This window comes from Rana temporaria, chromosome 5 (genome assembly GCF_905171775.1).
Source record: "Rana temporaria chromosome 5, aRanTem1.1, whole genome shotgun sequence".
Classification (NCBI taxonomy): domain Eukaryota; kingdom Metazoa; phylum Chordata; class Amphibia; order Anura; family Ranidae; genus Rana; species Rana temporaria.
This window is the reverse complement of record NC_053493.1, coordinates 143,952,100-143,969,671: the sequence shown is the minus strand read 5'-3', so window position 1 is coordinate 143,969,671 and position 17,572 is coordinate 143,952,100. Positions and strand designations below refer to the sequence as shown.

At 44.1% G+C, this 17,572-nt stretch overlaps 1 protein-coding gene across 1 annotated transcript in view; it reads right to left on the bottom strand.

Annotated features, from left to right (window-relative positions):
• The window catches only part of VPS41 (VPS41 subunit of HOPS complex), a 377,598-nt gene that overhangs the window by 18,125 nt on the left and 341,901 nt on the right, over positions 1–17,572 (bottom strand). The window lies entirely within an intron of this gene.

The window sequence follows — 17,572 nt, the reverse complement described above, 5'->3', positions numbered from 1 at the left end:
TGGTAACTTACTGTTGAACTTAACCTGCTAAAGGAGCTGAAGTTTGAGTAGAAAAAAAAAAGACTACCCTGGTCAGTATTAAATTCAGAGTCCGACCCAGGTAATTCAATTTCCTGGATGGGAATAAAGGAGACTTTGGGTAGACCTTGGCACAAAGCTTGGCCCATTCGGTTAAAAACTAAGAACATCAGGGCCGACGCCAGAATTGGTCGCATTGCAGAACCTGCCACAGTAAACATTATACGCGCCACAGAGTCCGCTTTACTATGGGCTGGGTCTTTAAAGGAGGGGAATCCTCGACTGGAATCATGGCTGCTTTATTCAGCCTGGAAACTGCAGGGTCCACCACTGGTGGACTCGTCCACTTTTTTTTTTAAAGAGATTCCTCAAAAGTGGTAACGTACTGTAAAGTATTTAGGGACTACAAAAGGTTGCTTTGGTTGACCCCACTCCTTATAGACAAACTTGTCAAAATATGGAAGCTAAGGAAACACCTGAGCTACATGAGGTGCCTTGTGTGTACCAAAAAGGGACAGCCACGTCCGTGGCCACATTTGCCACATCCTCCATTTTTAAAGCCTCACGCACCACAGTGTAACAGGCACTCGCTACGCCGTATTGCGTTCTACGCTGGAACCCTGATGAAGTCACGTGACGTGACGACACGCGTCGGGATAGGAGCATTAGGTACACCTACAGCCTAATGGCAGGAGACGAGCTCGGTGCTCGTGGATATATTCTTACTGCAGATCTCTGCTAATGTGAGTGTTTATTGTTCGTTTGTGCTATTAAATACGTTCCCTTCACAGGTTTTATGCTATGAGCATTCTTTTTTTCACCCATATCGCTGCCTAAACGAGCTATTGGTTACTGATACTCAGGACGCTAGAGTGGATCAAGGCACACAGTTGGGGCTTATGAACTCTGCGTTCGTGGATTGATGCCCACGCTCCCTTATAACAAGTGAGTGTAATATCGTGTGATTAGCTCCACTGTGAATTTTTTTCTTTATGTTTATATTTCCATGTACGCCTTTTCTACTGAGAACATTGTAACAACTTTAAGGAGACCCACATATAGCTGCAACTACTCCCTCCATCCACACTTGGGATATATTTATGCTGTTTACTTTACAGCAGTGAGGTGAGCTACTTGCAGACACAGAGGTGTTTTACACTGAATGATTCGTTAAGTACGTTGTGCTATGTTTCGGTGATGGGATTTACTATACACCAGACTGTATCTTCATCCTTTTTTTCGCTATTAGGTTGTTGATTTTTTTGCCAAATGGCAGACTTTATTTCTATATATTTTCTCGCATTATATGCAAATATTGGGACTTTTTATCACTGGATTCACAGGACTTATTTATCCAGCACATTCTCTCTTGATGAAGTATAGGTGTTGTTTCACTGTTTGATATACCCATTGTATATACCAGCATTATATGTGTATGTGTTTGACTGTTTGATACACTCATTTTATATATTAGGATTCACAGATTGGTCAGTTTACTTGGACACTTTATTTGTTTTGGGGTGGGACTTCCATTCTTTGCCTTGCCTCTCTCTCACTTTCCCTTTCAATCACAGGCAGGGAGACTATGGGGCTGATTTACCAAGCCTTTACTCCATGACTCATGGAGTAAAAGCAGGAGTAGCAGCCGTTTTGCCATTTACTAAAGAAATACGCTGCTAGTGCAGTGTATTTCCCTAGTTACTAATGTGCTCCGTGCGCCCAGGAGAGGGTGCATTGTGCACCAGTACAGACCTGGCGCACGGCACATTGAAATGTAAATTGCGGGGGTTTGGGCGGGAGTTTATTAGGGGGGGAGGTGGGGGGATGCAGGGGAAGTGAAGTGACATGTGTTTGAATGTGTTTGGCGGGCCGAATTGAAAGGGAAAGTGTTTTTTGAAACCCTTGCACAGTGCGCCTGAACCTCGGGAGGTTCATTTGCATACTGGGCATGCGCAGAGAGAAATTTCGGAGCTTCCCGTGCGCCTTGTCAGTACGCCGTGAAAATCTTGGTAAATACCATGCGGCGTACCCGTGATTGCGCTGCGTGACGCGGCGCACGGGAATCTCCGAGCTGTTTTCAGCCATGAAGGGGAACTCCGCGCCAAATTTCAAACTTGAAATCGGCGCGGGTCCCCCTTCAGGGCTACATTAGGCTCTTAGGCTTGGTCCGGAACGTGAGGGGTTAAACCCGCGCCGATTCGGCGCGGGGGTCCCCCCCAGATCCAAACCAAGCCCTCATCCCAAGCACGCAGTCTGGCCCGGACAGGAATGGGGGTGGGGACGAGCGAGCGCCCCCCCCCCCTCTTGAGCCGTACCAGACCGCATGCCCTCAACATGGGGGAGTGTGTGCTGTGGGGGAGGGGGGCACTGCCCCCCCACCCCACAGCACTCTTGCCCCCATGTCAATAGGGACAAGAGCCTCTTCCCGACAACCCTTGCCATTGGTTGTCAGGGTATGCGGGCAGGGCTAATCGGAATCTGCGAGCTCCCTTTAATAAGGGGGCCCCCAGATGCCGGCCCCCCACCCTATGTGAATGAGTATGGGGTACATCGTACCTCTACCCATTCACATGGGGGAAAGTGTAAAGTAAAATAAAACACCACACAATAAAATATTTTATTAATCTGCTCCGGAGCCCCCCCTTTCTTCTTTAGCTCTCTTACAAGGGGGGGTTTCTTCTCTCCCGATCTTCCGCCGGGACCCTGGGCTTCGGTGATTTCTTCCGGGGGAGGGCGCCATCCCTCGGTCCTCTCCGGAGCCTTCCGCCGGATGCCCCCACCCCATTTAAGCTCTTTTACATTAGGGGGGGCATCCGGACTTCGGGGTCTTCTGCCGGGGGATGGCGCCTATCCCCCGGTCTTTCCGGTGCCTTCCGCCAGGGTTCCGGTCTTCCTGGTCTTCTGCCGGGGGTGCGCCAACTCCCAGGTCTTTTCTCTTCTGTCTTCTCTGCTCCCTCTTCTGCCTGGCTCCCCCGCGGAGCCAGGGCTTTCTTCCGTCTTCTTTCTTCTCTCTTCCTTCTTCTGCCTGTCTCCTCCGGGAGCACAGGGCTTGTCTGCGCTGTCCTCTCCCTTCTCTTCCATTGGATGTTGACACGACGAGGTTCCGCGCTGACATGCCGTGTCAGCGGCGGGCATGGACTTATATAGGGTAATGCCACCATGTGACCTCAACCCATGTGACATCACATTCCCATCATGCCCAGTGAATGTGATGTCACATGGGTTGAGGTCACATGGTGGCATTGCCCTATATAAGTCCATGCCCGCTGCTCAGACGGCATTCCAGCGCCGGACCTCGTCGTGTCAACATCGAATGGAAGAGAAGGGAGAAGACAGCGGAGACAAGCCCTGTGCTCCGCGGAGGAGACAGGCAGAAGCGGAAGGCATCGCAGAAGCCCGCGGGTGTCGCCCCCCGGCGGAAAACACCGTAGAAGCCCAGGACCCTCCCCCAAAGGCAGTAGCCTCACTGGTGAAGGGGGTCCCGGTGAATTACGGCGCTGAAGACGGGGGTGGGGTGCCAGTGCGCACCCCCCCGCGCAGAAACCGTCGAAGCCCAGGACTTATTAAAGGGGCCTCTCAGATTCTGATAAGCCCCCCGCCCGCATACCCCGACAACCAACGGCCAGGGTTGTCGGGAAGAGGCTCTTGTCCCTATCGACATGGGGACAAGAGTGCTTTGGGGTGGGGGGTGCCCCCCTCCCCCACAGCACACACTCCCCCATGTTGAGGGCATGCGGTCCGGTACGGCTCAGGAGGGGGGGGGGGCGCTCGCTCGTCCCCGCCCCCATTCCTGTCCGGCCAGACTGCGTGCCTGGGATGAGGGCTTGGTTTGGATCTTGGGGGGAACCCCACGCTGGTTTTCGGCGCGGGTTTAACCCCTTATGTTCCAGACCAAGCCTAAGAGCCTGGTATGCACCTGAAGGGGAACCCACATTTTTTTTTTTTTGTCTGGAGTTCCCCTTCATGAACAGCGATCTGTCATTTACCCATGTCAGTCCCCCCCCCTTCAGTTAGAACACACCCAGGGAACATATTTAACCCCTCCCTCGCACCTAGTGTTAACCCCTTCCCTGCCAGTGGCATTTTTAGAGTAAGCAATGCATTTTTAGAGCACTGATCGCTAGAAAAATGCCAATGGTTCCAAAAAAGTGTCCGATGTGTCCGCCATAATGTCGCAGTACCGATAAAAATCGCTGATCGCCGCAATAACTTGTTAAATAAAAAATACAACAAAGATGCCATATTTTGGAGACTTTTGCCAAAACCAATCAATAAACGCTAATTGCGAGTTTTTGGTTTTTTTAAATTGTCGCTCTATTTTTGGTTATAGCTCGAAAAATTCCAAAAACGCAGAGGTGATCAAATACCACCAAAATAAAGCTCTCTTTGTGGAAAAAAAAAAGGTTGCCAATTTTTTTTGGGAGCCACGTCGCACGACTGCGCAATTGTCAGTTAAAGCGACGCCGTGCCGAATCACAAAAACTGGCCCGGTCATTGACCAGCAATATGGTTAAAAATTCACAAAACACTAAAGTTAGCCCAATTTTTGGTGATAATGTGAAAGATGATGTTACACCGAGTAAATAGATACCTTACATGTCACGCTTTACTATTGAAAACACTCCTGCAATGGGGCCAAAATTCATTACTTAAAAAAATCCCCATAGGCGACCTTTTTTTTTCTCAGGTTACCAGTTTATAGCTACAGAGAAAGTCTAGTGCTAAAAGTATTACTCTCGCTCTAACGCACGTGTCACTACCTCACATGTGTGGTTTGAACGGTGTTTACATATGTGGGCGGGACTTACGCAAGTCCCACCCACATATATAAACATCGTTCAAACCACACATGTGAGGTATTGACGCGTGCGTTAGAGCGAGAGCAAGACTTTTAGCACTAGACCTTCGTTGTAACTATAAACTGGTAACCTGAAAAAAAAAAAGTCGCCTATGGGGAATTTCAAGTACTGAATTTTGGCCCCATTCCAGGCGTGTTTGCAATAGTAAAGCGTGACATGTAAGGTATCTATTTACTCGGTGTAACATCATCTTTCACATTATCAACAAAAATTGGGCTAACTTTAGTGTTTTGTGAATTTTTAACCACTTGAGCCCGGACCATATTGCTGGTCAATGACCGGGCCAGTTTTTGTGATTCGGCACGGCGTCGCTTTAACTGACAATTGCGCAGTCGTGCGACGTGGCTCCCAAACAAAATTGGCAACCTTTTTTTTCCCACAAATAGATTATTAAATGTGCGTGTTTACTTCTGTCTTTAACACCTCCCCTTCAGGCTGGAAAGCATCAGATCAGGAAAAAAAAAAAAAAAAAAGGCTCTCATGCCATTGCAGCTTGGTTCCTACATGTGTGATGAACTGAGCATGCTCAAACACTTAGAAAAAAATTATCCTTTCTTTTTAAAAGGTGAAAAACACTTGGATGCTCATAGAGCGTGGTTTGGGTTAATACCAGGTGTGCGCAATTACAAGCTCACCCAAACTAGAGACTGCAATTTGTTCATGTGATTTCAATTGCTTCATTACTAGCACTGTTATAAAAAGCTTGGATCGATTATTCCTCAGCTGCCCTCAGAAGGGGCAGGCTGGCAGAAATGCTGTTACTAAACACAAATGTGGTTTGTTGCATGGTTTTTGTTTTATTTTGCCAATGGTTTTGGTTTATTTTTAAATGATGTTCACTTTGATGTATTTGTCTATGTGGCCTTATTTTATGAAAAATGTGTGAAGATGTTAAAGCTATGGTTATTTAGATTTTTGAAATGTATTTTTGTTTGTGTTTGTTTGTTTGTCTTTTTTTGTTTTCCTTGTTTTGTTGACCAATAAAAATTACTTTAAAATTTTTAAGTTTGTCTTTTGTTACTTTTTCATGCTACATATGTTGACAGCTGCAGCTGAAATCGGTTTGGGCCTAACAAATTATGTGTGATTTTTGTCTAAGCTTCTTTCCTGGTGTGTAATCATGAAATGTTTGCCATGTTTATTCTCCATGACTTAAAAGTGGTAAGTATTTTCTTTTTTCTGCAGTGGTCCTCAGCCCTCAAGTACCCCCGACAGGACATGTTTTGTGGATTTCTCTTATCAAGAATTGCTGTCCAGACTGTCTTTTAAAGCACATGTGCAAGATGAAGGAAAACCTGCAAACATGGCCTGTGGGGGGGGGGGGGGGTTTGCTATTGGTGGACAGGCTTGACGTGCTGATTTACAGCACTGTGCTTAAATCTAGCGCAAGGCAATCCTATTCAAATTGTGGGTGTTTGAGGGAAGCCAAGTGAGTGTTAGAACCCCTGCTTTGTGTTTTTTTTTGGGGTTGAGCTTTGTGTCCCTTTTCTTAAAATTGGCTTCACTTCCTGTCACACAGCTGAACAGGAAGTGAGGTTAAAACCCTACCAGTGTCATTTCTTGGGGACACAGGTCAATCTAACTAGTGTCCCCATTAAGCAAATTGCACTCCAGCACTGCTGTGTACACCCCAAATCATGGGTCTTCAAACTACGGCCCTCCAGTTGTTCAGGAACTACAATTCCCATCATGCCTAGTCATGTCTGTGAATGTCAGTGCATTACAAGGCCTCATGGGATGTGTAGTTCTACAACAGCTGGAGGGCCGTAGTTTGAGGATCCCTGCCCCAAATGATTATTTAGTTTGGGGTTTAGTAAAGGCAAAGCCACTCTGCAGTACAAGCATAGTTGCTGAAAATCAGAGAGGAAGCACTGATGGTTTTAACATCCAATCCTGTAGAAGCAAAGTTGTTTTGTTTTCTTCCTTGCTTTGCACTTGTAGTGCAAAGTGGATTTGCCTTTAGTAAATGGACCCCAAAGTCCAAGATCCCTAATAATTTGGGGTGTACACAGCAAAATGCTAGAGTGCAATTTACATAATGGGAAACTATTTAGATTGATCTCTGTGTCCCCAAGAAAAGATATTAGTAAGGTTTTACCCTCACTTCCTGTTTGGCTATGTGACAGGAAGTGAATGAATTAGAAAGGGTGAAGACACCTCACAAATGTTGTCACTATCAGGGGTGCAGACATCCCCAAAAAAATGAGCAGATAATACTTATTTGCAAATTAATAATTTTTTAGTTAACATTGGGTGGGGTGCTCTAACACACACATTCATACATATTAGCCACGCTGTATCCTGGCCTATTGGCATGGTTATATTTTCTTAGGCCTCTCAATAAAACTCTATGAAATTTGTGCTTAAACTAGAACCAGGGGCGGACTGACAACTCATGGGGCCCCCGGGCAATAGAAGATTATGGGGCCCCTCTGGCTTACAGATGGCCACCACGCCAGGAGGCAGTGCAGAGGCGGGGCAGAAACCCCCCCCCCCAGAACTAGTGTGTGTGTGTGCCCTGAAAATTCCTGGGCGGGTGATACAAAAACAGGGTGTGGCTTTGACAGGAAGGGGTGGGTCATTTTTCTATTAGGAGGTGCAGAAATGTAGTCAGGCCTAGGGCAGCACAAAACCTAAATATACTACTGCATATTAGGGCTTATTTAGACCGGATCCGATTTACAGCATGTTTTTATAGTGTGGGAGGAAACCCACGCAGGCACAGGGAGAACATGCAAACTCCATGCAGATGGTGTCACGGACGGGATTCGAACCAGCGACCCTTTTGCTGCTAGGTCAAAGTGCTATACACTACACCACTGTGCTGAACGAACATGATTGCAGCTGAAAGCATGAGATCTTTTTTTTTCTCCAATACCATGCTTTCCAGCCTTATTGACCCCGCCTCTCTCCATAAAGAGGACCTGTCACACACTAGTCCTATTACAAGGGATGTTTACAAGTGGTTAAAGTGAAATAATAAAAGTGAAATATTCCTTTAAATTTCATACAGGGGGGAGGGGTTTACACGCATGTTTCCCGTGCTTAGAACTGTCCCTGTACAAGATGTCATTGTGAAGTGAAAAAAAAGTAAGTTTAAAGTACTCATGGCTATAAAGATTACAGTCATTGCTCATTAAAACAAAACAAACAAAATGTATGGGGGTCCCCCCAAATTAAATTACCAGGCCCTTCAGGTCTGGAATGGATATTAAGGGGAACCCCGCCGTAAAAACCCCCCAAAAAAATGGTGTGGGGTCCCCCCAAATATCCATACCAGGCCCTTCAGGTCTGGTGTGGATTTAAAGGGGAACTCCACCCCAAATTTAAAAAAAAAATGGCGTGGAGTCCCCCTAAAAATCCACACCAGACCCTTATCCGAGCACGTTAACCTGGCCGGCCGCAGAAAAGAGGGGGGGACAGAGTGCGGCCCCCCCTGTCCTGAACCGCACCAGGCCACATGCCCTCAACATGGGGAGGATGTCCCCATGTTGATGGGGACAAGGGCCTCATCCCCACAACCCTTGCCCGGTGGTTGTGGGGGTCTGCGGGCGGGGGCTTATCAGAATCTGGAAGACCCCTTTAACAAAGGGGACCCCCAGATCCCGGCCCCCCCCCTGTGTGAAATGGTAATGGGGTACATTGTACCCCTACCATTTTACAAAAAAAAAGTGACAAAAGTGTGAAAAATGACAGTAGCCGGTTTTTGACAATTCCTTTAATAAAATCTTCTTTCCGCGGTTCCTTCTTCTTCTTTCATTCGGGCTTCTTCCTCTGCTTCTTTCTTGGGTCTTCTCGTCCACATCTTGCCGTCTTCTCCCATCTTCTTCTCTGTCCGTCGACCTTCTCGTCCACATCTTCTTGATCTTCTGGGTGCTGCGCTTGAAATTGAAGATCCCGCCATGTTCCCGCTCCTGGGACCCGCCCCCCTCTGACGCCACAGGTTAACAGGTTGAAAGTCCGCGTGTGGCATATGTGCGTCAGAGGGGGGCGGGTCACATGAGTGTGACACGGCGGGAACTTCAATTGGAAGCTGCGGCGGGTTTTTCTTCTCCGGACGTCGCGCTTCAAATCGAATTCCCCCGCCGTGTGACGCTCTGTGACCCCGCCCCCCTCTGACGCACATGACCTTCTAAGGAGTTTACTTGTGGCGTCAGAGGGGGGCGGGTCCCAGGAGCGGAACACGGTGGCCAATTCAAATTCAAGCGCTGGCGGACCGAGAAGAAGACAGGAGAACACACAAGATGCAGACGAGGAGGCCGACGGAAGGAGAAGAAGATAGGAGAAGACACCGGGCAGACGACAAGGCTAAAGGACGGAGAAGACAGGAGAAGACACCGGGCAGACGAGGAGGCTGAAGGAGAAGAAGATAGGAGAAGACACCGGGCAGACGACAAGGCTGAAGGATGGACGGAGAAGATAGTAGAAGACGTCGGGCAAGATGTAGACGAGAAGACCCAAGAAAGAAGCAGCAGAAGAAACCCGAAGGAAAGAAGAAAAGAAGATTTTATTAAAAGATTTGTCAAAAACCGGCTACTGTCATTTTTAACACTTTGACATTTTTTTGGGGGTGAAATGGTAGAGGTACAATGTACCCCATTACCATTTCACACGGGGGGGGCAGGATCTGGGGGACCCCTTTGTTAAAGGGGTCTTCCAGATTCTGATAAGCCCTCCGCCCGCAGACCCCCACAACCACCGGGCAAGGGTTGTGGGGATGAGGCCCTTGTCCCCATCAACATGGGGACATCCTCCCCATGTTGAGGGCATGTGGCCTGGTGCGGTTCAGGAGAGGGGGGGGCCGCACTCTGTCCCTCCCTCTTTTCTGCGGCCGGCCAGGTCAACGTGCTCGGATAAGGGTCTGGTGTGGATTTTTAGGGGGACTCCACGCCATTTTTTTTTTTATTTGGGGTGGAGTTCCCCTTAAAATCCACACCAGACCTGAAGGGCCTGGAATGGATATTTGCCGGGAACCGCACGTCTTTTTTTTTTTTTTTTTTACGGCGGGGTTCCCCTTAATATCCATTCCAGACCTGAAGGGCCTGGTAATTTAATTTGGGGGAACCCCTACACATTTTTTTGTTTGTTTTATGAATTAATCCTGTCAGAATTGTCAGAGCCGACAATTCATTATAGCCGCGTGTGAATTTTAAATGGCTTTTTTTCCTTCTGAATGTCACTTTGTGCAGGGGCAGTTCTAAGTGCGGGAAAAATGCGCTATTTCACATGCTGACATTATACCCCCCCCTAGGTACTTAAAAAGAATATTTCACTTTTATTGTTTCACTTTAAGAATTATTAATTTCACTGCTCCCGAAAAAACGGCCGTTTTAAAAAAAAAAAAAAACATTGATACATGTCCCCTGGGGCAGGACTGAGGTCCCCAAACACTTTTTAGGACAAAACTTGCAGATTAGCCTTTAATAATAACACTTTTGAATTCTCCCATAGACTTCTATAGGGAGATCGGCGCGGCTTTACATATTACTTTCAATGCGCCGGCTGCTACGCTGGTTCATGCGCCTAATTAAGCCTCCACCCGGCGCACTAATTAAGGCATGAACCAGCGCAGCGCACAGAGCATAGTAAATCAGCCCCATTGTCCTGATGCTCGGCTGCAGAGATCGGGAAATGTCTCCCTGCCTGTGGTTAGCGCAGCGCTGTGCAGACTTCCTGGCGGGCTCTGCACATGGACTGTGCAAACACGCCGGAGCTCATCCTTACTGCAGAACACCTGTGGGTTACCTGCACTGAGCCATAGACTTTTGTTATTACCGGCAAATTTGGTGCACTTCCAGAAAGTGCAACACACCTGCAGGATATAGTAGAAGTCTTTGGCAAAGTGCTGCTAACCTGTAGGAAAGCCACAGGTTCATGTGGCGCATCAGTGTAAAAGCAGCCTTAGGCCCCTTTCACATGATTGGTCTGACCCAATCGGACCCTTCATTCACCTCTATGTTCATTTACCCCCGCTTATCTTCAATCAATTTTGCTAAAAACAAGCAAACAGATGTTCCCTTCAATCTGGGCGGATTGAATTGGAGGGCCCATAGAGTAGTGTGGGCTGTGTCCATGTCCACTCTGCATATACAGCAAGACACAGACCTGTCATCCACCTGTTCTGCTCATTGTGGCCCGCTATCGGTTACCAAGTCGATTCAGTGGCCCTTGCTCTTCAAAAGGTTGGGCACCCCTAAACTAGGTTCTTACTTTTGACTAGACAGAAAAAAAACTGACTATGTAGAGCAGAGAGGGTTTTTTTTTTACTGACTGAGGATGGCCCAAGTTTTATGTTCTGCCTAGTCCTACTCCTGCAGAGGCGATATAAGCCAATGGTCAAGATTGAGGCGCTGTGTCCATCAATGAACTAAGGAGAAATGTACCTTTAACCCTGCAGTGTGGAGGCCCAACAAGGGTAGATTTTTCTTGTGCCAATAGGGGTGCATACAGGAATCTCTGAAGCATTTTGTTCACAGAAAAAACTGAAGAGGAGAGAAATGGCCTGCTTATGTTTCCTAAAACATACAGTACAACTGGGTGGAAGTGCAATCTTTTGTCACGTGTTGTGCAACCTCCCTCTCTAAGAACTACAGAGGAGCTGCTCTGAACCAGGAATCTCACTAGGCCGAATTCACAGGCTCAGCTCTTGAACCATTCACATGGATAGCTTTGAATTTATTAAGTGGAAAAATAAAAAACGTCAACAGAAAATGCAAATGCAAAATACTAATGTCTGGCTAGAGAATAGCTTTAATGTGGTGGCTATAGGCAGTCATACAGTTCCTTTCCCCAATATGAGCAGAGCAGCCTCTTAGTAACATACTTAAAAACTTAAAGCAAGAATCTACAACATGTTACTGAAATAAATTAGAAATTATTTGCCCAGATCTCATAATACAATTCATCAAGTTCCTACTTGAATAACTGAATTTCAATGAAGGAGGTCTGGAGTCCTTAGAGGCCTTTGCCCAGGCTATCACTCTAAATATGCGCATTATATTTTACAAATAGCTTTGTGTGCCCCAGCGGTATTTTTTATATTTTTTTCATCGACTCACTGCTATTCATCTTCTGACATGCTGCTCTCCTTGCCTTGTACAGATAAGGCAAACATAAAAGAATTTGATTGAAACAAAGTTTATTAGCTAATGTCTGATGTGAGCAAGAGAATAAATATTGCAATAGTTTCATGACTAAATATATTGAACTTTATCTAAGAATATATGAAACTTTAGTATGACAATGCATGTCTGGTATTACTGTTGCTATAATTTGCATTTACTGACGTTGAGATATAGGTATTTTTTTAAATATATTTATTTTTATAAACAAAGTAATACAAAGAAAAAATAAGATATAGGTATTAACAAGCACCTGTGTAACATAGTATGTGCAAATATATATCTAGATCTATCTATCTATCTATCCATCTATATATATATATAGTTACATAGTTAGTCAGGTTGAAAAAAGACACAAGTCCATCCAGTTCAACCATAAAAAAAATATATATATATATCGTACAATCCCTTAATACCCAATTCTATACCCACAGTGGATCCAGAGGAAGGCAAAAAAATCACAGCAAAGCATGATACAATTTGCTACAGCAGGGGAAAAATTCCTTCCCGATCCCCCGAGAGGCAATCGGATTTTCCCCAGATCAACTTTACCTATAAATGTTAGTACCCAGTTATATTATGTACATTTAGCAAAGTATCCAGGCCTTTCTTAAAGCAATCTACTGAGCTGGCCAGAACCACCTCTGCAGGGAGTCTATTCCACATTTTCACAGCTCTTACTGTGAAGAAACCTTTCTGTATTTGGAGAGGAAATCTCTTTTCCTCTAAGCGTAAAAAGTTCCCCCTTGTCCTCTGTGTTGACCGTAAAGTGAATAACTCAACACCAAGTTCACTATATGGACCCCTTATATATTTGTACATGTTGATCATATCCCCCTTAATCTCCTCTTCCCAAGAGAGAATACATTCAGTTCCTCTAATCTTTCATCATAGCTGAGCTCCTCCATGCCTCTTATCAGTTTGGTTGCCCTTCTCTGCACTTTCTCCAGTTCCCCGATATCATTTGTTTTGAAAACTGGTGCCCAAAACTGAACTGCATTTTCCAAATGAGGTCTTACTAATGATTTGAACAGGGGCAAAATGATATCTCTCTCTGGAGTACATACCTCTCTTAATACAAGAAAGGACTTTGCTCGCTTTGGAAACTGCAGCTTGGCATTGCATGCCATTATTGAGCTTATGCTCTACCAAAACCCCCAGATCCTTCTCCATTACGGATTCCCCCAGTTGTACTCCTCCTGGTATGTATGATGCATGCATAGTCTTAGCCCCCATGTGCATATATATATATATATATATATATATATATATATCCACACACAGTATATATATATTTTATAATCTCACATAGGGTACTTATTGTTAAACAAACTTATATGTTTATAATACACAATGCTTTAGCAAGTTGAATGCCATGCAGTTAGGGTGTACAACTACCTTACTTCAAAACAAAAACAAAAAAAGTATGGCCTATAAATATACTTTAAGCTTGTAAGGCCCCTTTCACACGTGCGGACCGTATGTCCGCTTTTTCATCCACCTGTTTGCGGATGAAAAAGGGACATACTTTGGTCCCTATGAGATTGCGGGTGTCAGCAGATGAACATCAGCTGACACCCGATCTCGTCCGCCTACGCAATGATCAAATTCTGCAGACGGAAAAAGACAGGGCGGTCCCTGCACAGTGTGCGGTGACCACCCTGTCATCCGACGGCTCAGCCGGGATCAACGGAGCGATCCCCGCTGAGCATACAGAGGCGGATCATTACTGATCCACCCCATTTTAAATGGGCCTTACAGAAGGTTTGCTACTCATATTTGCTTTCTATGAATGTATAAATTCACACAGTCGTGCCAATTATAAATACACACAATCAAATATTGTGCCAAAAATACAATAAACATGAAAATAAAGAAAAATATAAACAATAGTCCTAATGTGTTCGAATCAGATTCCAACAGTGTGCAAATGAAGAAAGAATGTGAATCTGGATGCTTGTAACCCCATCGCGCACCACCACCTGGGATAAAGGAGACTCCTACTGGAATCCCAGGATCCCTTATATAAAAAGAGCCAAATGTGCATGAGATATTGGTGTATACTCTGGGGGACCTGATTTCACCTCCAGGTCTCCATACACAATCAATGGAATATCCTATCAAGTGGCTTTGAGTAATCGACCTTATCATAAAAGAGAATCAGAAAAAAATTGATTGTAAAATGTTGTAAAAAGGGACTATAACCACTTAAAGTGGAAGCAAACGTTAACATGATCTGTGTTGAAGGGGGTGATTAGTGTTTCATGCTCTAGAAATCATACCATGAAATGTATTCAGTGTTGTTGGCTTCCAAACAAAGCCCGCCTTAGGCCATACCCTACTGATGCATTTCACCCCAATTGGGCCCAGGTTATTTTTATATTTTTTTTCCATTTCTTTATTAGATTCTTTTATGTTTTAGACAAAAATTCAAACAACACAAATTCAGGCAGCGCCGGGCTGCCACTACCGGCCCCACAAATGCAAAGTTATAATAGCGGAGTAGGAAGAGCTTTTCAAAGCTTGCACCAGATCCACAAAAGAAGCAGAAAAGCATTATCTCAGAACTTGAAGCGGTGCAGTTTCTCTTTGAATATCTAAAGTGCTAGAGGGAGACTAGATTTCAATCTTCCCAAAGAAACAGTAAGTAACATTTTTTACCATTATATCCCTTTTTTAGATCTATGTACTTCTGATCTCCTCCAACCTACTTCAGCCACTCTCTGTCTACATGTATAGTGTAATGCATGTATGATAGTGACAATAAGGGACAACATGTGCTTGCCTGCTTGTAGTCAGTTGTCACACTATAACAGGAAGTGCTTAAACAAGGCCTGCATGGCAGGATCACCTGTTCTTTTAATGAAGGCACAATATTTTAAAAGATGGCAAACAACTTTTGAAACTTCGCTGACATGTTCATGTTTATATAATATTTTAGTGACTGGGGTAATATCCACTTTAAAACCCATGTAAGTTTATTTTTTCCTGCCTATGTCCTGTTAGGAAGGATTTGCTTTGACTTTCTGTCTTTCAAACATAACAGACCTTTCAACATCTGTTATTGTGACAACCTTAAAGTGGTTGTAAAGTCTTAAGCCCCGTACACACAATCGGACCTTTGTTCCGACCAAAATCACATTGTAATTCAGACGGAATTACATTGGACCAAAAGAGACCAAACTCCGATGGAATTCATCGGAATTTCTGATGGAACTACTCTGATGGGGCTACACACACGGTCGGAATTTCCGATGGACAAAATTGACAATCAGTAAAATTAGTTGACATTCATGAATTTTACATCAATAAAGTGCATTTTGCATAAACAATAAAAAACAAAAAAATAAACAAAGAAATACTAGAATACAAAAGTTTGGGAACAAAAGGGAAGTGGTGGGGTTTTAACCAGAGCATAATATTTGGGTTTTGAAAACCATATTAGGGACCACACACTGTTAAAGTTGACAGGGGGTAGGGTTATCTATTAACCACGTGCCCTCCAGAAGATTTATGACAAGGCCATTTTTTTTACTGTGCAGCGCTGCACTATTTTAACTGACAAATGCATGGTCATGCAATCCTGTACCCAAACACAATTTATATCTTTTTTTTTTTGGTGGTATTTGATCACCTTATTTTTTAATATATAGAAGAAAAAAGGCCGACAATTTAGAAAAAAAAAAGTTATTTTTTTACTTCCTGCTATAAAATATATCCCATAGAAAAAAAAACCTCTAAATACATTTTGGCTAAAATGTATTCTGCTACATGTCTGGTAAAAAATCCCAATAAAATGTATATTGATTGGTTTGTGTGAACAATATAGCATCTAAAAACTATGGGATATATACTGGATTTTTTTTTAATTTCTAATACTAGTAGTGGCGGCAATCAGCAACTTAGAACAAGACTGCAATACTGCGGCGGTCAAATTGACACTAATTGACACTGGTGGAAATTAGCTAACTACCACTCACATCGTCATTATTACAGTGATCAGTGCTAATAATATGCACTGTCACCATACTAATGACACTGGGCAAGAAGGGGTTAACATCTAGGGCAATCAAAGGGTTAAATATGTGCCTAACATGTGTTTGTATGTGTACTGTGTTTAGCACGGAATGAAAAGCCAACTAGATCCCCTGTTACTGAACACAGCTCAGTGCTGTTTACACTGACAGAGCTGTGTTTTGTCGTGCGCCCCTACCCGGAAATGCAAAAAAAAAAAAAAAAAAGTATCTATCTATCTCTCTCTCTCTCTCTCTCTATATATATATATATATATATATATATATATATATATATATATATTATACACACACGACTCTGCGCAGAGCGGTCGCCCTGTAGCAGTAAAGCTACAATGGGTGCTTGCTAAATTAAACTGTGGGCTTTTTAGATCAGTAATATCCAAACCGTAGAGAATACTCAAAAGGTTAAGCATTGATTTTTGTGACTTGGTTGGAGGCAATTGTGGAGAGGTTGAATGTCTTTGGACTATGGCACTGCATCCAGATTGCCCAATTAACATAAAATGTATCATATATTGGATCTTTCTGAATAAAGCAATACCATTCGGCCTCATTAATGGCATTAACTTACTAATCCCTTCACCAGGGGTTGGTGGGTGGGACATTTACCATAAGACTGAAATTAGACTTTTTCCAGCATAAAGGAGATATGACATTATACTTTATAGAATTTCATGGACCAGGAAATGTTGTGAAGTATGAAGGGTCATTAGGAAGGAAATTTTCCAGGATTTGGGATATATGTTTTAACATCAGTCCAAAACTGGGCACATGCAGAACACTCCCACCAAATATCCAAATACCCTTTTGCCTGTAACCGCTCAAACAAAAGTTTGCTGGCATATGAGTAGATATTTGATCATTTCGTAGGGACTCTTGGGTTTTTGTCAGCCCCCCCCCCCCCCATATTCATCGCTACCTCCCCCTATCCATGCATGCGGCCCCTTTCAGGACGCCGGATGTATGGATTCCAATGCAGGGTGGATTTTTTTTGAAGCACTGATTAGAGCCAGAAGCTCTAATAGGCTTCAAAATAGGATGGGCTCACAGTCCACCCAGGTGTGTTACCACAGTGAATAAATATTCACTATTGTAACACTGATCCTCCTCCTGGCCAATCAGGAAGCAAGTTTTGAAGATGTGTGTGACAGTTTAAGTATTTTGCTTGTTTGGCATGGACAGAAAGTTTGCGCCATTATTTTTCCCATTGTTTATATGCTAGTATAGTTTAGAATCTGAAGAGGAATGTAAGAGCAGTGTATACATCTCTGAAAGTGTGTGAGTTATTTGTATTTTATTATATTCTTAATTGTAATATAGCACGTGAAAGTGCTCTATGTGATGTGACTGATTATCATGGAAGCAAAAGCCATTTTAGACCTAACCAGCTCACAGTAAGATATGACATAAATCACTCATACCCAAACAATAAAAATGCAGGTATCTTTAGGTAGGTCAAATATGATGCAGCATCTCAGCAGTTGGGTCCAGGGGATAGACTTGACATTTATCAGAAAAAAATGAGCTGACAATATGA